General features: G+C 48.3%; 1 pseudogene; it reads left to right on the top strand.

The window, feature by feature from the left end:
• Window positions 1-3,519: 3,519 nt before the first annotated feature.
• LOC118657555 lies at window positions 3,520-8,037 on the top strand (annotated as a pseudogene).
• The last annotated feature ends 10,381 nt before the right edge of the window (window positions 8,038-18,418 follow it).

Raw genomic sequence — 18,418 nt, 5'->3', positions numbered from 1 at the left:
AATAGGCTAGAGAATAACTGGGTGGGTGCAATGAAAGGTACTCTTTTGGGTGAGGTGGTCAGAGAAGGAAGGCCCTGTGAGAATGTGGCTTGACAGAAGGTGCCAATCTTGCAAAGATCTGGGGAACAGCATGCCAAGAGGCTGTTGACATAAAGGCCCTAGATTGGAAGTAGGCTTGAATGAATGAGGCAAGGCAAGAAGACCAAGTGGCTGTAGCAGAGTGAGCAAAGGAGAATGGGCTGCAGAGGAGGACAGAGAGGCAAGGGCCAGGTCTCTGTATAAGGATTTGGACTGAGTGTGTCATACAAAGCCATTGGAGGTTCTTAATCAAGGAAGGATGATCTCATGTTTTACCACTGCTGCTGTTGTATGAAGAATGGACCCTGGGGACAGGGGGAGATGGTGTCAAGAACCCTGGCTGGCATTGCCCAGTGGTTAAAGCATTGGCCCATGAACTGAAGGGTCACAGGTTTCATTCCAGTCAAGGGTACCTACCTGGGTTGCAGGTCCCCCACCCCGGGTTAGGGCATGTGCAAGAAGCAACCAATTGATGAGGCTCTCTCACATGGATGTTTCTCTCTCTCCTCTCTACCCCTCCCCCTGTCCCTTCCACTCTCTCTAAAATCAATGGAAAAAAATACCCTCCAGTGAGAATTAACAACAACAACAGAAAAGAGTGGAAGCTGAAAGATCAGTTAAGAGGCTATGGTAATGGACTTCCCCAGAGATAATAGTATCTTGGATGAGGGTAATAGGAGAGAAAGTGATAAGAGGGCAGAGGGAAAGCAGGAGGAGAACCAGGGGTGCGGGCACCACAGAAACCAAAGCAAGGAAGCTCTTCTTTTTTTTTTTTTTATTGCTTAAAGTATTACAAAGGGTATTACATATGTGTCCATTTTATCCCCCCGCCCTAGACAGTCCCCTAGCCTCCCCTATCCCCCAATGTCTTATGTCCACTGGTTATGCTTATATGCATGCATACAAGTCCTTTAGTTGATCTCTTACCCCCCTACTTAAAGGAGGGACCATCACCTGCCTCCTGTGCTGCTGATAGGGAGAGATGAGGACATCGAAATGGCCACTAGATGGAGGTCAATGGCAGCCTTGACCTGAGGGGCTCAGGGCAATGGTGGCTACAGACTGTAGAGAGAATTGGGTGATGCCGGCATGGAGACAGCAAGTAAACGTACAAGTCTCTGGGACGGAACACAGAAGCAGGGTGGTGTCAGGGGAGGGTCTCTTCATCACGGCAGACATGTGGGCATGTCCACAGTTGATGGCGATAAGCCGGAAGAGAGGGAGGAGTTGGTGGTGTCAGTGAGAGAAGAGGCCTGAGCAGGCAGAGGGAAATAAGGCCAGAGCCCAAGACCAGGGTCGTCCTCAGGGCCACCTCATCCACCGTAGCAGAAGGGAAAGCAGGTGGGTTCCACGTTGTGGGGGGAAGAGAAAGTTCCTGCCTAATCGCCTCAGTAAAGAACAGCTGGGCGTGGGGCTGGGCAAGGTGGAACCACTTGTCCCTCTTGTTTAGCCCTGTCCCCTGCACCCCCTAAAAGCAGATGTACTCAATACCCCGAACTTTTCCATTTCTTTGTACTGGTTCTTCATATCCTGCCCTAATTCACAATGCTCTCTCTCCAACGTAAAATGTTTATGTTTTTAAAACCAAGTGTCTGCTCGTAACATATTGGTCCCCCCACAAATGCCTCTCTATGACAGAAACATCTTGGGCCGGTGAGGAAATTGTGTTCCCCCAGACATGACACCACTGCTATTCACAGGGATGAATGATGTGAGACTCTGACACGTTACTCCCGGAGGCTCCAGCACAGCAGCATTCCCCACCTTTGACCACCGCCCCTCCATCCATAGAAAGTGAGCTCCAGATTATCTGCCCAGAAGAGGGGAGGGAGGGGCCATTCACATTCCTGGCCAACTCCTCGAGAGTACATGTTGGGATTCAAACAGTCTGGAGAATGTCTACACACTTGACACTCATCCCAGTCTATCGCCCTAAGTGGATGGAACTCCAGCATAGACACCCGCGTGCTTCCCTTTCCTGGCAATGACCTGAGGGATATTTGCATCTGCCATGGCAGAGCAGGGAAAGTCAGGCCTCCCAGCAAGCGGCTGGCGGAAGCTCCAGTCTGGAAAATGAATTCTTCACCCACAGCTATTTTTTTTTTTTTTTCTGGCGGTAGAAATACTTCAGGACTGAGCTGGCAAATGAGAGCCTGAGACACGTGCGGGGAAATTCTGGCCCTGCTGCTGCTACTGAGTAACTGCTCCGACCTCGCTGTCTCCACCAGAACCTGCCTCACTTCCTTGGAAATTCCCCAGCACGGGGAGTTTGCAATCGCCTTGACTGCTGGCTATTTCTAAGGCTGGGAATGAAATATTTGTGGAACTTCCTTTGCAAGAAAAAAGAAAAGGGGGTGACCTTTCACCGAAAGAGAAGGAAGTAAATGCTATAATAAGGTTCATTCAGTCAGCTAAGACTCTCTCATCTTCCGCATGACCTCAACAGAGGCCGCTGAGGGTGGCGCCCACACACCCTTCCACCAACTCTTCACTCTCAGGAGGCCTGCGATTCCATGTCCAGGGTGAAAGATCAGGGATCCCAAGATCAGGGATGAAAGGACTCACCCATAAGAACGCTGTAGTCCCTACCTGAGCTTGTTCCCCAAGCCTGTCCCAGGTCACCTCCCCCCACCTCTCACTTGTCAGCCACTTGCCTCCCTGTGTGAGGAAGGAACATTCTACCTGATCACCGAAAAGTCATCCTTGCAGAACTCAGGCTGCTCCTCCTCAGTGGAGCCTCCTGAAGGTCTCTCCTTGGGCTGCAGGCCTTGACTCAGGCTCCTCTTCAGCTCCCTCCCCTCTCCCTCTCCTCCTCCCAGACAGAAAGCCCCATCTCTAACCGACTCCTGAGAGATCGCCACTGACCATCCCAAGTCCTGAACTGATCTGCAGCGTCTCTTATCTGTGCAAGACGTCTCCCTGCCCTGTGGGCTGGCACAGTCTCCTCCTGAGAAGTTACCCCAACGCAGCTGCTGACGGACAACAGGGGGGGGGGGGGGGGGCGGGCGGACGACATTTTGGTGAAAACCAAATGTAACCAGTACACTGGGCAGCCTGCGCTTAGTGAATCACAGACCAGTGATGACTGTATTTTCCTCCAGCCCCAGACCTCTCTGCCCTCTCCAGCCAGTGCAGAACTTGGTGCCCATCACGTAAGAGCAGCCTCAGGTCCACAGGAAGGTGGCGGATGCAAACGCTCCCCCCTGATTCTATTCCTCTCCCCAAGCCCCATTCAAATAACACGAAAGGGGTCTTTAAGGGCACATACTCCTGAGAATGTAAGGACAGGAGAGGAGACAGCAGCAGTGGCGGAGGCGAGGTTTTTGATCAGTCAGGAAATGCCCTGCTGGCACCTCTCTGCGTTCTTTTTCACAGAAGAAATTCAAGCATTCCCAGCCCCACACAGGAGTTTTCTAAGCAAAAAAAAAGAAAGAAGGGGCGATGGTGGCAGCGGGGGGCGACCTGGAAAGCAGCTGGACAAGTGGCAGCGGATTCCTGGGGGAGCAGTGGACAAGCCAGCTGGGGCCTTGGCGGGTGGGCCTGGGGGTGAAACAGGAAGCTGTTTGGGAGCTGATAGAGTTAGAGGCCAAAGAAAGGCACACATTGCTTGGCGCCATTTATATAAAACTGTAGGAAACGTAGGTTAATGTAGTGGCAGGAAACAGGTCAGCGTTGCTTGGGAATGAGGAGGGAGGAGGAGGTGCAGAGGCCAGAGGAACCTTATGAGGGGATGAGGAGTTCACTCCCTTGATTGTGGTGATGGTTTCACGATGTTTCAAAACGTATGCACTGCACAATTCGAATATGTGCCATTTGTTATATGACAGTTTTCCCTCAATAAAGCCGCTTTTTTAAAGTGCTGGCAGGGAGGCTCCTGCCGCGTTAGCATTTTGGGGTCCAGAAAGGCAAGCCCGGGCCGGAGGTGTTGGGGGGCTGGGGGCCTCATCCCCTCCTTCCCCGGTCACTATGAACAGCTTTTTCTTTGGCTGCGAGCTTTCCGGCCACACCTGCTCACTCACCTTCGAGACAGAGGAAGAGGACCATGCGGAGCACGTGCTGGCTTGGACCATGCTCTGCCTCACGAAGGGGCCAAGGAGGAGAGCCATGTGGTAGAAGTTGTGGCCCGTAACCTTGAGATTGTGGTCCCCGTGGCCAACCTCAGGTTGTCCCACCAACCCCATGCTCAGTGTCGGTGACCACCAGCTGCAGCCGCCCGGAACCTTCCGCCTGCAGTCAGGCTCTGGTCCTGCGCGGCTCCCTGGGTGGCCAGCCCCAGACTGTTACTGTGAGCAGTGTTTCCGAGGAAGAAGAGAGCGAAGAAGAGGGGAGCGAGGAGAACGAGGAAGCTGAATGGTGCCCCATTCTGCCTGCCAAGGAACAGGGGCAGGCCCTAGCCCTCCTTGGTCGGCTAGCTGCCTGCCATATATACCATGTACCACGTCGCTGTACAAGTATCAAGAATGTTAAATGTCTTCTTCATTGAAGAGGAGGGGAGGGGTGGGGTGGGGTCTTGGGCTGGTGCTAGGAGAAAGGGGGTCCCCGTCTCCATAGAGTCCTGATGTTCTAATCCTCTACCATGCCGGGGGCTTCCCTTTTCTCCAGGAGTGGAACTCTGAACTGTCCTGACCCTCTCTCCCTACTTGACTTTGAGGTTGGAGGTTAGCATCTGAAGCTCAGGACTACTACACATTTTAAGCACATTTTACATTTTTGGATAAAGGGTGAAATAAAGTGGTATAGAGTTTTCTTGCAAAAAAAAGTGCTGGCAGGGCTGTGAGGACATTCTCATTTGTGCTGACTCAAAAACAACAGGATAACAACGAAACATCTGGGTAAAAATAAAGTGACATTAACAGGGGAAAACAAATAGTCATACCCCAGACCACAGTTCCCACACTAGCAGAAGACAGCAGCTTTATTCTGTAAAGGTGCACAGTGAGGGTCTTTGGGCTGGCACCTGCAGGCACATGTGAAGGTGGGGGAAGTACTGAAGGGGATGACTCATGGAAGCCACTCGGTCCCGAGAGGCCCCACCACCACCACCCTCCTTCATGTGGCACTAAGAGAGCCCCCTACCCCAGGAATGAGGCCAACAGTGAGAGTGGGGTTTTCCGACCCAATGGCCCTGCCAGGTGGTCGAATGCCAACCCTCACAGCCAATAGGCCTCACCCATATTCTCAGACTCTCCGCTCAGCTTTTGAGTTACACACTCTCACATAGAAGCAGAAAAGCTGGGATCACTGAGCATCTGCAGAAAGTTTCTAGTCAGACGGAAATCAAAACAAAACAAAAACAAATCCGGGGAAGAAAGAGATTTGCAAAGAGAAGGAAACTTAAAAAATAGAAACACTATTAGGAATGCCCTCAGAGTAATAAGAGAATAGAACCATGAAATAAGAACAAAATGCTACAGGGGTGGAGGAGAATATCCCAAAGAACAAGAAAATATGATAAGAGAAATGAAAACTTAATAAAAGAAATGGGAGATAAAGTTAAGCAAATCCCTCTCAAAAGTAACGCAAACTGAAAAGGACTTAGAAAACAGGATAGAAGCAATAAAAATATTCGAGGACAGTTCCAGGAGACTTGGACGCTAAAAAACTAAGGATCCAGAGAAAAAGATGGGGGGGGGGGGGGGACAGAGGAAAGGCACTTTTTCAAATAATCAATTAATAAAGTTTTCAGAACTTGAAGGACATGAGTTTCCAGTTTGAAATGGTCCATTGAGTGTCTACCATAATAAATAAGAAATATCCACTCCATGAAATTTCAGAACACTGGGGATAAAGAGATAATCCTACAATACCCTGGACAGAAAACAACAATCACGTGGAAATAACTGGGTGTTTGAATGGCATCAGACTTCTCAGTGGCAATATTGGGAGTTAGAAGAAAATGGAGCTACACCCCAAAACCATGAGGGGAAATTAATTCCCACCTAAAATTCTATATCCAGCCAAACTATCAACCAAACGTCAATGTAGAATCAAGACATTCTCAGGCATGCACATCCCTGAAACAATCTTTCCTTCTTAAGCATCTTTCCCCAAGAATCCACTAAAGGGTGTAAACCAAGGTAGATGAATACATAGAAACAAGGAGGGGGTCGAAGACAGGAGGGAGATGGGAGGAGCCCTGAAGGTGAGGGAGCCCAGCGAAGCTGTCCAAGCCGTCCAAGCTGGAGCAGCTCAGAAAGCGCTAGGAAATATCCTTTTCCTAAGGTAAGAGAAGCTTCCATATACATTTGAATGCCTGAAGGGGACATTTAAACAATTAGTGGGAGTTTAGAGCTGAATCAATGATAGTCAGAGGTGGATTTATTATAAAGGTAACCCAGCTTCAATTTTAGGACCCTTCGTTTGCAAGCTTCCCTTCCAAGGCCCTGTGCCTAATTTTATATAATGATAAGTACAGAAAAACTAAGCAAATGAAAGAAGACAATTATTAACTTAAGGGAAAATAAAATGTTAGCTGGAAAGGAAAAGTAGTGATTTTACTAAATGACTCAGCTCTGAATAGCATGTATACCTTCATAATAATATATTAATTATTAATCTAAGAAAATTAAGTTATAGCTGTATTAGGAGGACCAGGAAGTGGGAAAGGTAGACGTGTGTAATGGAGGTTGGAGCAGTGCAATGAACCTAAATCCTCATTCACATTCCAGTGGGAAGATCATTGTTAGAGACCAAAGCTTAAAGTTAAAGAAGTACTAACTCAAGCATGTCATTACCAAATAAGGACTGAATACCAAATGGGACACATAATTCTGCTAACAAATCTTAGACCTTTCTGACTCTTTACATGGAGAACTTTGATTTTTTTTTAAACACAAAATAATAAAACTACAATTTTTCAAAACTAGATTTTAAAAAGGAAAAGAATAAAGTATCAACAATCTTATTTCTGTGATTTAAACTCATTTCAGAGATTTAAACTCATTTCAGGTTAGTCCACCCAGTCACAATCAAAGCTTCGAACTTACATTAAAAATCAAAACTCGGTCTCACCGTCACACCATCTTTACTCTAAAAAGTAGCATTTAAAGAGGAAAGAAACATTAGCCTGCGTGTGTGTGTGTGTGTGTGTGTGTGTGTATGTGTGTGTGTGCGCGTGCGTGTCTCTCTGTGTCTGTGTGTGTAAAGCAAGTGTGACAAAACCTTGTGTTAGGAAGATGAGTGTGCAGATGTTCAATGTGCTCTTACTCAGACTTGTCTGAACCTTGACAATCTTCACGGTGGGAACTGGAGGTGTGGGCAGGAGTGAGAGCACCAATCCACATCTAAGAGTCTCTCTCCTGCCCCTGCTCAGCTGACCCTCCGCCCTGGGCAGGAGAGCTTGTCTGTCCCTTCACTCCTCCCCTTCCCCTCCCTCTTCTGCCCTTCCTGCCTCCCCGGATTTGGAGCCTAGGAAGAGGTGGAGGGAACTAGGTCTCCCCTTCTGGGGCTTGCCAGCCAGACCAAGCTTCCCGGGGTGGGGGTGGGGAAAAGGGAAGGAGTAACTGGCGGAAGCCGGGGCTTGGACTCATAAGTCCAACAGATCCGGGGAGCAGGTGGAGCAGGCAGGGGGATGTCACTCACTGGCGTGAGCTGATCTTCGTGTGGCAGCAGGAGAACCTGCAGGGGAACAGCCAGAGGCAACACGAGGGCATCTTTCTTGAGCCGGTTTCTCTGCTCAGCACAGGAAGTGACAGAGAAAGGGACTTGGAGGAGTTATCACCAGAGAGTCTGTCAGGTGTGAGGTAAAAGTGCCCACGACACACAGGGAGGGGGTAGGACGTGTTCCTCCCTCTTCTGCCCTAATGCAGAACAGAAGCCTGGCGCCTGCACACGCAGTCCTCAGAGGACAGCCCCTCCGGGAGAGATGGGCCCCGGCGTGGACCAGAGCCTTTGCTGCTCCCGGCCGCATGGCCCGTGCTGTGCCCTCACGAGCCCCCTGTCAAGCTGACTGACGTGTGAGCGAGCCTCCGAGGACTCTGAGATAAGCAGGTGAGCTTGAACTCCTGTTCAGGAGGGCACAGGAAGCAAGGAAATTGGAATTACATGGCTACTGCAGACCCTTTGCACCCACACAGCTGTGAGGCCTGGAGGGTCTTGTTTCAACAGATTTATTGAGGTATAGCTTACATTTTTAAAATGCACACATTGAAAGTGCATAATTTGATCGTTTTGACCAGTGTACACCATTGAAACTATCACCACAATCAAAATAATGAATGTATCCATGACCCCTGAAAGTGTCCTCACGTCTGCACGCCTCTCCTCCCAGCACTACCCACAACACCAGACAACTGCTGGTGTTTTCTGTACCCACAGGCTAGTTTGCGTTCTCTAGAGTTGTATACCCATGAGATTGTACGTGAGTGTGTACGCCGTGGTGCCTGCTTCTTTCAGCATAGTTACTTTAAGGTCATCCACCTTGCTGCCTGTAGCCTTGGTCCACTCCAGGTTACTGCTGAGCAGCATTCCACCTTAGCAATGGGCCAGGGTTTGGTCGCCCGTTCACCTGTTTCTGCCATAGAGTTGTTTCCGTTTTCTGAAATGGCAAATAAAGTTGCCAAGAGTGTTCCTGTATAAACACCTGCTTTTATTTCTTTTGGGTAAATAAAGACCTAGGAGCAGAAGGGCGGGTCATCTGGTTGATGTAAGTTTAACTTTTTTGTCTCCCCAAGTGCTTGTGCTGTTTTGCACTCCCACCAGCAGTGCATGAGTTCTGGTTCTCCCATGGTCAGGCTTATCTATTTTTATTTTTTAAAATATATTTTTATTGGAGGCGGCGATTGATCCCGGGGCGGCGAACGGCGGCGACTCCGGCGGCGAGCGGGGCCGGCGCCGACCCTGAGCGCACGCGACCCCGTCCCGCGCGCGAGCCTCCGGCCGGGACCACCCGCCCGCCGCGCGCCCACCATGAACCGGGCCAGTCAGAGCGGCGAGGCTGGCGCCGACCAGCTGCTCTTCGCCAACTTCAACCAGGACGTCACGTAAGGCCGGGCCGGGCCGGGGTCGGAGGGGCCGGGCCGGGAGCCCGGGCGGGTCCCTGGGGTGGGCCTGGGGCGGGCGGGGGGCGCCCTCCTCGGGACCCTCGGGGCACCCCCCGCTCCGGGCGGGGAGAGCGACAGAGGGACGGAGGTGCCCACCCACCGGCTGGCAGGCTTTCTCCTTCCGGACCCCATTTCTCTCCAAGTTGGGCCGAACTTTGGCCTGACCTGTTGTCTCGCCGCCCCGCCCGGTGGGAGCGGTCCCTCCCTGCCCCGCAGCCCCCGCTCTCGCCCGTTTCCCCTTCAGGCCCTTCTAGCCTCCCGGTCACCCTAGGCCCTTCCCCGCTTTTCTCTCTTCTTCACGTCTCGCTGTTCTTTTTGGCAAGAAACTGTGATGTCCTCCCCGGGCAAGAGACAAACTTAGCCGTAATCCTGGCCTCCGACACGGACCGGGAGACACTGGGCCCGTGGGGTGACAGGAATACCTGGGGAGCCTGGGCCCTTCGGGACCGGGCGTGGCCGTGCCCAGGGGACGAGAGGCCCCGAGGCCAAGCCATGCGGGTCGGCGGCCCCTGGGCTGTGAGGACAGTTACCCGGAGGCCCGGGGAGCAGGAAGGGTGAGCTGTGGGGCGGCAGGCAGAAGAGCCATCCTGGGGCGTAAGAGGAAGTGATGTAAGAGGGGGAGTGGGTCATTGGCTTTCCAACGAGTAGTTGGTTGGGTTCTCACTGGTTGAGTGCAATCGGCAAAGTAGAAAACGAGATTTTTAAAAAAAAAAAAATTAAAGCTTGATTGTAGGCCAAATGGAAGGTGACGGGAAGATGATTTGACTCTGGGTGGTGGGCACGCCATGCAACATGCAGATCACGTATCGTAGGAATGTACACTTGAAACCTATGTGATCCTATTGGACCAGTATCACCCCAGTACATTTAATTTAAGAATGCATTAAGTAAACGGGGGAAAACAACTTTGATTGGAGAATGGCCAGCCCCAGGGCGGTGGCCTGCAGCCGGCAGGGTTGTGAAGCTAATGCAGACAGTCCCACAGGGGGCTGCCTGGAGGGTGGAAGGGAGCCGGGACTGCTCCAGCCACACGTGAGGAAACGCACGTCCACAAAGGCTCCTGGAGCTGAGGATCGGTTAGTGGTGCAGCAGGGACAGGACTGACATCCGTTTCTAGAATTCTCCATCATGTTCTTTCCACGCTACCTGCAGAGTAGGATTCTGAGGGGAGTGAATTTAGGAATCAGAGGGTTGCAATCTTCAAAGATTAAAGCAACCAGATACCATAGTGGCCTATGTGACCAAAAGCCAGTACAGCCAAAGCAGTTTGGACAACTCGTTGCATGTGGTTATAATTGGGAGAGGCTGTGTGATCCAGGTGGGGAATAGGACATTGCAAACCAACCGCGATTTGCTTTTTAAGCCCTTAGCATCTATTTTTCCCCCCTTAGCGTCTTGAGACCAGTAAAAAAAAGAAAATAAATAAAAGTGGTAGATTGAGGGGGTTTTTTATGTCTTGTGTAGATTAGAGAAGTTCCAAAACATTTCCTACCATTCTTTCAGGGTTTTTTTAAATAATTGTATTTTTTTATTGATTTCAGAGAGAAAGGGAGAGATGGGGAAACATCAATGATGAGAATCATTGATCAGCTGCTTACTGCATGCCCCCCACCGGGGATCAAGCCGGCAATCTGGGCATGTGCCTTTGACCGGAATCGAAACCGGGACCCTTCAGTCCGCAGGCCGACGCTCTATCCACTGAGCCAAACCGGCTAGGGCTCAGTTTTTCACTCCACATTATTTATATTGAAAGGAAATAAAATATGACCAAGCATTAAAAAAATAAATAAATAAAATAAAATAAAATATATTTTTATTGATCTCAGAGAGGAAGGGAGAGGGAGAGAGAGAGAAACATCAATGATGAGAGAGAACCATTGATCGGCTGCCTCCTACATGCCCCACACCGGGGATGGAGCCTGCAACCCCCGGACATATGCTCTGACCGGGAATCAAACCAGAACGTCCTGGTTCATAGGTCAACACTCAACCACTGAGCCAGGCCGGCTGGGCAGGCTTGTTCATTTTAGACATTCTTATGGGTGTGTAATGAGGTACAGAGTCTGAAGTTGCACTGGCATTTTCGTTGGCACCCATAATGGTGCCAGGCATAGGCATAGAGAAAATACTTGTTGATTGCTCAGGCTTTTGCTAAATGGAATTACTTACAAACTGGTAGTTCCACTGGGTGAAACTGTGCCTAGTGAAGGGACATATGCCAACACCGAGACGGGGCACAGCAGGCAGGGCAAGGGATGGGTGAGAGGGTGACATGGTCCTGCTTCTGCCCTATCACCTGGTGAAATGCTGATTCAGCCAGGGGCAGCTCACTTAACTTCCCAGGGGATTAATTATCTGTAAAATGGGAACACAGGAATAACCAATTTGCCAAAGTTTACGGATGATCAAAATTACATACATCAGTTGTTTCAATTCTATGAGGGGTGCAAATGCCAAATATTTTAAGGACTACATCAGACACAAAGAAAGGGAACTTTAATTTTTTTTTAATTAAATCTTTATTGTTCAGATTATTACAGTTGTTCCTCTTTTTTCCCCCCATAACTCCCCTCCTCCCAGTTCCCGCCCCACCCTCCGCCCTCACTCCCCACCCACTGTCCTCATCCATAGGTGCACGATTTTTGTCCAGTCTCTTCCCGAATCTCCCACACCCCTTTCCCCCCAAGAATAGTCAGTCCATTCCCTTTCTATGTCCCTGATTCTATTATGATCACCAGATTATTTGTTCACTTGATTCTTAGATTCACTTGCTGATAGATGCATGTTTGTTGTTCATAATTTGTATCTTTACCTTTTTCTTCTTCCTCCTCTTCTTAAAGGATACCTTTCAGCATTTCATATGATACTGGTTTGGTGGTGGTGAACTCCTTTAGCTTTTCCTTATCTGTGAAGCTCTTTATCTGACCTTCAATTCTGAATGATAGCTTTGCTGGATAAAGTAATCTTGGTTGTAGGTTCTTGGTATTCATCACTTTGAATATATCTTGCCATTCCCTTCTGGCCTGCAAAGTTTCTGTTGAGAAATCAGCTGACAGTCGTATGGGTATTCCCTTGTAGGTAACTGAGTTTCTTTCTCTTGCTGCTTTTAGGATTTTCTCTTTGTCTTTTGCTCTTGGCATTTTAATTATGATGTGTCTTGGTGTGGTCCTCTTTGGATTCCTTTTGTTTGGGGTTCTCTGCGCTTCCTGGACCTGTAAGTCTATTTCTTTCACCAGGTGGGGGAAGTTTTCTGTCATTATTTCTTCAAATAGGTTTTCAATATCTTGCTCTCTCTCATCTTCTGGCACCCCTATAATTCTGATGTTGGTACGCTTGAAGCTGTCCCAGAGGCTCCTTACACTATCTTCGTATTTTCGGATTCTTTTTTCATTTTGCTTTTCTGGTTGGGTGTTTTTTGCTTCTTCGCATTTCGAATCTTTGACTTGATCCTTGCACTCCTCTGGTCTGCTGTTGGATGTCTGTACAATATTCTTTATTTCTGTCAGTGTATGCTTAATTTCTAGTTGGTTCTTTATCACAATATCGAGAGTCTCATTAGATTTCTTGAGGATCTCACTACATTTATCGGCGGTCTCACCAGTCTTTTCGAGGGCCTTACTAAGTTTATCGGCAGCTTCTAGACAGTTCTTGAGAGACCTTAAAAGTGTGGTTTTGAGCTCTATATCTTCCATTTCTGACATTTGCGTCCTGTTTCTTTGTCTCCGCATTTTTTTATCTTTTCTTGGTGCACCCCCTAGTGGTCTTTGTGCGCAGTCTTGTTGTAGTTAAGCCTTGATTGTTGTCGGCAATACTGGGGGTGATTTGACCTCCAGGCTAACTGGCTATGAGAGTCAGCTGTGTCTGCAGTGGGAGAGCTTCTGTGCTGGATCTCTAGGACGGTGCTAATCTAGTGTTTGCCTGAGGCTATCCGGCAAATGGCTCTGCACAGGGCTTGGGCGGGGCAGGTCCCCGGGGATCTACAGGGCGGGCAGATCGAGCAGTTATGGCTGCTCTCAGTTCCGTCCCTAGGGGCTCTGCCTCACAGAGTCCCAGCAACCGCTGCAAACCTTGGAGAGAAAGCTGCCTTCGAGTTCCGACCGAAGCCAGACAGTCCCGCTTCTCCCGTTTGAGTCTGGGTCCCTAGAGACTTGCCCGGATCTGGAGCTCAGTCTGAAACTCCCTCCCGATTGAAAACAACAACCGCGCCCTTCGCCGCCAGCCCGCTCCGCGCGCACTCGAACCTGAGTATTTCACTTCAGCACTGCGCCTCCTCTGAGTCTGGGTATGATATTCTCTTTCCTCCTAGTTGTAGAATTTCCACTCAGCCAGCCTTCCTGTGGTTCTGGATGATGTCCGTTCCGTCTTTTAGGTGTACCCTTGAATTGGTTGTTTGAGGCAGCCATCTCCAGCGTTAACCTATGCCGCCATCTTGGTTTCTCGGGAACTTTAATATTTTTGAGTCTTATGTTTACAAGGAAATTTACATTTGTTTGATTTTTTTTATAGGAAACTATAGCTGCCCCCCCCCACCCCCCCACCCCCCGCCGCCATTTAAGAAGGAAACTTCAATCCTTCTCACTCCGATGCCCAGGTTTTTCTTACTCTGATGAGAAATGACACAACTGGCGCCCTACGGATGCATTAACCACTCGGGGCCCCACAGATGCAAACTCTGTCTCACAAACTGACCAAAGCTGCAGCTTCATCATAGTCTTCCCCAGTCATCCTCAACCGATCCTTAACCACATGGTTGGTCCAGGCCTCACCTCTGGAGACAGAGTAGCTGAGGATTTAAAAGAATAAAAATTTGGTTCACCTCTGTTCCACTGGAGAGTGGCTAAGACCAGCTCCACAAGGAGCAGAAAGGACAGCGCACCTGTCCTCCCCGCGGGGTGCTCAGGGTGCAGCCCTGTTCAGGAGGGCCTGGCGCTCGGGACCTGCACTGAGACAGTAACCAGCTCAGGAGGCTCTGAGAGAGAAGCTGTGAGACCAGCACTTAGGGAAGACTCAGGAGGCACATGAGAGATGGCATCCCCTTCAGAGGGCTCTCCTGTAGGGTCAGAACTTCTGTCACCTTCGAGGGCACGTCATGTGCAAGCAGATGGGACTCACAGACGAGCTCATGGATTTTGGTTCAGTAGAAGGGAGAACCTGTTAGTAACAGAACTGCACAGCTTCACAAAGTATGTGGGAAGCTGCCTAATGTCTTCACTAGCAGAGAGGTGTGGACAAGGAACCCAGAAGGCTGGTGATCCTTGAAGCCCTTGCAAAGGTCAGGGCTGTGCACCCACTGTTAATCCAGACAATGGTAGCTGAAGCAACTTCCCCATTTACTATTATGTAAATCCTTGCTGATGGGCTAGCCTGCCTATTATTACTGGGAATTGCCTGCCTACGGGCTATGGTGGATCCCAAACCAATAAAAGGTTGGCGAGGCCTGAGCACCAGTGGAAGTCCTTCCTCTTGAGTTGGACTTGCCCGCCTGGTCCCCCAATATTTCCAAATTATCTCTTGTCTCTTCTCTTTCATTTGTGTGCGGCTCCTCTTCCAGATCCTGAACCCTGAACCACGCGGGATATGGGGTAACAAACAATTAAACAAAGCGGACGTTCCCATCTTTGCAAGAATGTGGCACTCCGTCCTACCCTGAAGGCGAGGTTGGACTAGGAAGACAGCTCCAAAGTGCTGCCAGGTAGGAGGCACAGGCACCTACTAGGAATTTTCTCAAGTTTCTGTTTGATGAAACTGAACAGCTAGGACAGGAAATGCCAAATTAGACCTTAACCGGAGATTGCATTATGACAATGCAAGTAGATGGCAATAAAGCCAAGGGTTCTAAGGCCTGGCTTAATTACAGGGGTGAGGGCTGGGCAGGGCAATTTCCCAGAATGTTAGGTAATGCTGGGCATGGAGAGGACAGGCAGGAAGGGCTGGTATAGGGGTGAACTACCTGTTGTCCATTGAAGAGGAGTACCCCCCTCGGGAGCCCAGAACAGAATATTCCCAAAAACAGAAATGCTTTGAAATACTTTTGAATGTTTTTCTTATTATAACAAAAGTAACACATGCTTGTTATAGAAGTGTTTTCATCAAAAAAAGCATGAAGGGAAAATTAAAAACATCTGTGATCCCACTACCAAACTATTTCTGTTGTTGATATATTGGTATACCTAGCCAGGTTTTTGTGTTTTATAAAATAGAATCATAATACATACGCTGATCAGGTGCTGAAATGCAGACCAAGATGGAAAAATCACATTTATTACTTCATCTGTGTCAATGATTTTACATTTTTTAAATATATTTCTTTTATTGATTTCAGAGAGGAAAGGAGAGGGAGAGAGAGAGATAGAAACATCAATGATGAGAGAGAATCATTGATTGGCTGCCTCCTGCACGCCCCTCACTGAAGATAGAGTCAGCAACCCCGACATGTGCCCTTGACTGGAATCGAACCTGGGACCCTTCAGTCCTCAGGCTGATGCTCTAGCCATCAAGCCAAACTGGCTAGGGGCTTACATTATTTTATGAAGAGCTCTTAAAAGCTAACAGTAAAAAGTTGAATACCTTCAATTTTAAAAAGGTAAAAGTTATTAACAAGAAATTAATAAACATTTTAAAAAGCAAAACTAGCCAGCACTGGAGAAAGTGTGGGAATGCTGGTGGCAGTGCCAGGGACACAGCCGTCCTAGAGGGCAGCGTGGCAATGAAGCACCATAAACCTTTGGACCATGAATTCCATTTTTAGGAATTCATCCCTAAGGAACTTTATTCCAAGGATTATTAAATCTTTGCCTTTATTTTCTTTTTATTCTTGTTCTTTGTTTCTATTTAGCTCAAAATAGCTGGTAACAAAAATATTTAAGAAATATCTCTAATGCTTTGCTATCTATTATTTTTGGTTGATGACACTTGATTATTTAGGACCCAAGACCCTTCAGTCCGGGGGCCGATGCTCTAGTCAAACGGGCTAAGGTTTATTGGTGTGTTTTTTATACAAAATAGCCCTGAACAAACACCAACAACTTTAATTGGTCTTCAACCAAAGAAACAGTCATTCTCTCAACACTGGGGGGAAGCTGGCTGTGGCAGATGGCACCTTTCTAAAGGTCTCTCGAGGATAACTTCAATATCCCATTTCATTTTACGTACTGACATTAGAAGCTACCCCTGGTTATGACACAACTCCACTGTAATGCAAATTAAAATTCCATGACTTAAAAAGTGCCCTATGCGCTGGCTGGTATGGATCAGTGGTTAGAGCATCAGCCCTTGCACCAAAGGGTCACAGGTTTGATTCTTGATCAAGGACATGTACCTGGATTGCAGGTTCAATCCCCAGTCCTGGTTGGGGTGAGTGCGGGAGGCAACCAATCGATGTGTCTCTCTCATATCTCTCTCACTTCTTCTTCCTCTCACTCTTCCCCCTCCCTTCCTGTCTCTCTAAAAATCAATGGAAAAAATATCCTTGGGTGAGGATTAACCAAAAAAAAAGTGCCCTAAGATTGTCAGTATAATTTAATCTCCAGTTTAACCCTTCCGCACGTTAAGCAGTGTGTTTCTGGGATACTCTCCCGGGGCTAGCACCTCAGAATGTGTCACTGGCCAAGAAACGCTCATGAAAAGATTCTCATGTCACAAAACCTGAACAAAAAAGCTACCAGAGTGGATCAGTCTCAGTGTGATTCAAGATAAGATTTTCAATTAGCAAATAGTGCGGCTGGAGCTGAGAGTCACTTTGTTTTGTCGCGGTGGGTGCTCATGAGGGTCTATTACAGCCTTCTTCTCTCTGGCTGCTGCATTCTACTTCTCAGACGCTTGGCCTGAACCTCAGCACCGCCCCGGCTCAGGTTTTATTTTATTTATTTTTATGTTTTATTTTATTGAATTTGTTGGGGTGACATTAGTTAATAAAATTATATAGGTTTCAGGTGTACAATGCTATAATGCATCACCTGTATATTGTATTGTGTGTTCACCACCCCAAGTCAAGTCTCCTTCCATCCTTGAAAACAGGCGATGTAGGATTTCTACCTGAGCCGTAGATAAAGGTAGAAGATCGCACAGAGAAGTCCTTCCGTAGCCATGTTTGGGAAACCTGGCTGTGGGCAGCAGTGCCGTCTGTCGGGACAATTTTCTTGACTCTTCCGATTTGTTCTTATCCGTCTGCCTCTGGCGTAGAAGTAAGTTGCCGCACACGTAGGAATCAAGAGACAGTTTGGGAAGTTCTGCATTTCCTAAAATGACTGCCTGTAGTACATTGCCAAACCTTGTTGCAGTTATTCAAGACTTTTGGGTCCAGTTCCTAACATGTTTAGACAGAATTTCTAGAGTTTTAATACATGTCTTAAGCTTTTTATACAAGGTATGAAATTTGCTGTAGTTTTCCTCAACAAAATAACTTCTCCCCATTCATTAGCACTTCTGTCTTAAGCACTCTGGGCCCCCACTTCCGGGCACTCTCCCTGAAGTGAAAGGACATGATACAGTCTCCATGGCCACACCAGCCGCCAGCCAGCCTTCTGATAATTTTATCATTTCACTTTTTTATGTTAAGCCTTAATTTATTTGGAATTTAATTTGGTACAAAGAAGAGAATGTAACCTTTTCATTTTTTATTTTTCCAAATGGTTTCTTGGTTCCCAAACAACAATTTATAAATTAATCCACTCTTTCCCCATCTGGTTTTAGACATCGGAAGTGTGTCTGAAGTGCAACCCATGACCTTTGGGCCTACCTCTGAGGAAATCTGGTTGACAGTCAGAAGATGCTGTTTCCTCCCTAAACCTATGAGACAATGAACATCACTTCCCTTCTTTTCACTTTATTTCTACGAACTCCTCTTTCCAAACCCTGCAAGTCCACTGGTTCCCTTCTGTAGGAATTCCCAGGGCCCGCAGATAGAGGAACTAACTCATGTGGGGAAACCTGGGAAATGCTTATCTACTCAGTTAAGCCTACCCTCTGTGATGACTCAAACTGTCTAGAGCCTAAATCATCACTTTCATCCCCAAACAATTTCCTCCTTTAGGCTTCTCTATTTCTGGTATCCGGACTCCAAGTCTTGATGTCATCCTCTAGCCCTCTCTCTGCTGCCAGGCACAGCCAGGACCCCTAGTGTCAGCTTCCCCTTCCCTATGCACCTCGCAGATGCATTGTCCCACCACCACCTGGCATGTCACTTCCTCCCTCAGCCCAGGCTCTCCTCACCAGGTTCACTGGGAGGAACAGTGACCTCCCAGCCCCACACACTCCCTGTGCTAACCTACTGAGCTCATCACTGTCAGCACCTTCCACAT

The sequence above is a fragment of the Myotis myotis genome, unplaced genomic scaffold (assembly GCF_014108235.1).
Source record: "Myotis myotis isolate mMyoMyo1 unplaced genomic scaffold, mMyoMyo1.p scaffold_m19_p_59, whole genome shotgun sequence".
Classification (NCBI taxonomy): domain Eukaryota; kingdom Metazoa; phylum Chordata; class Mammalia; order Chiroptera; family Vespertilionidae; genus Myotis; species Myotis myotis.
The sequence above is the reverse complement of the archived record's forward strand: the minus strand, read 5'-3'. Positions and strand labels throughout refer to the sequence as shown.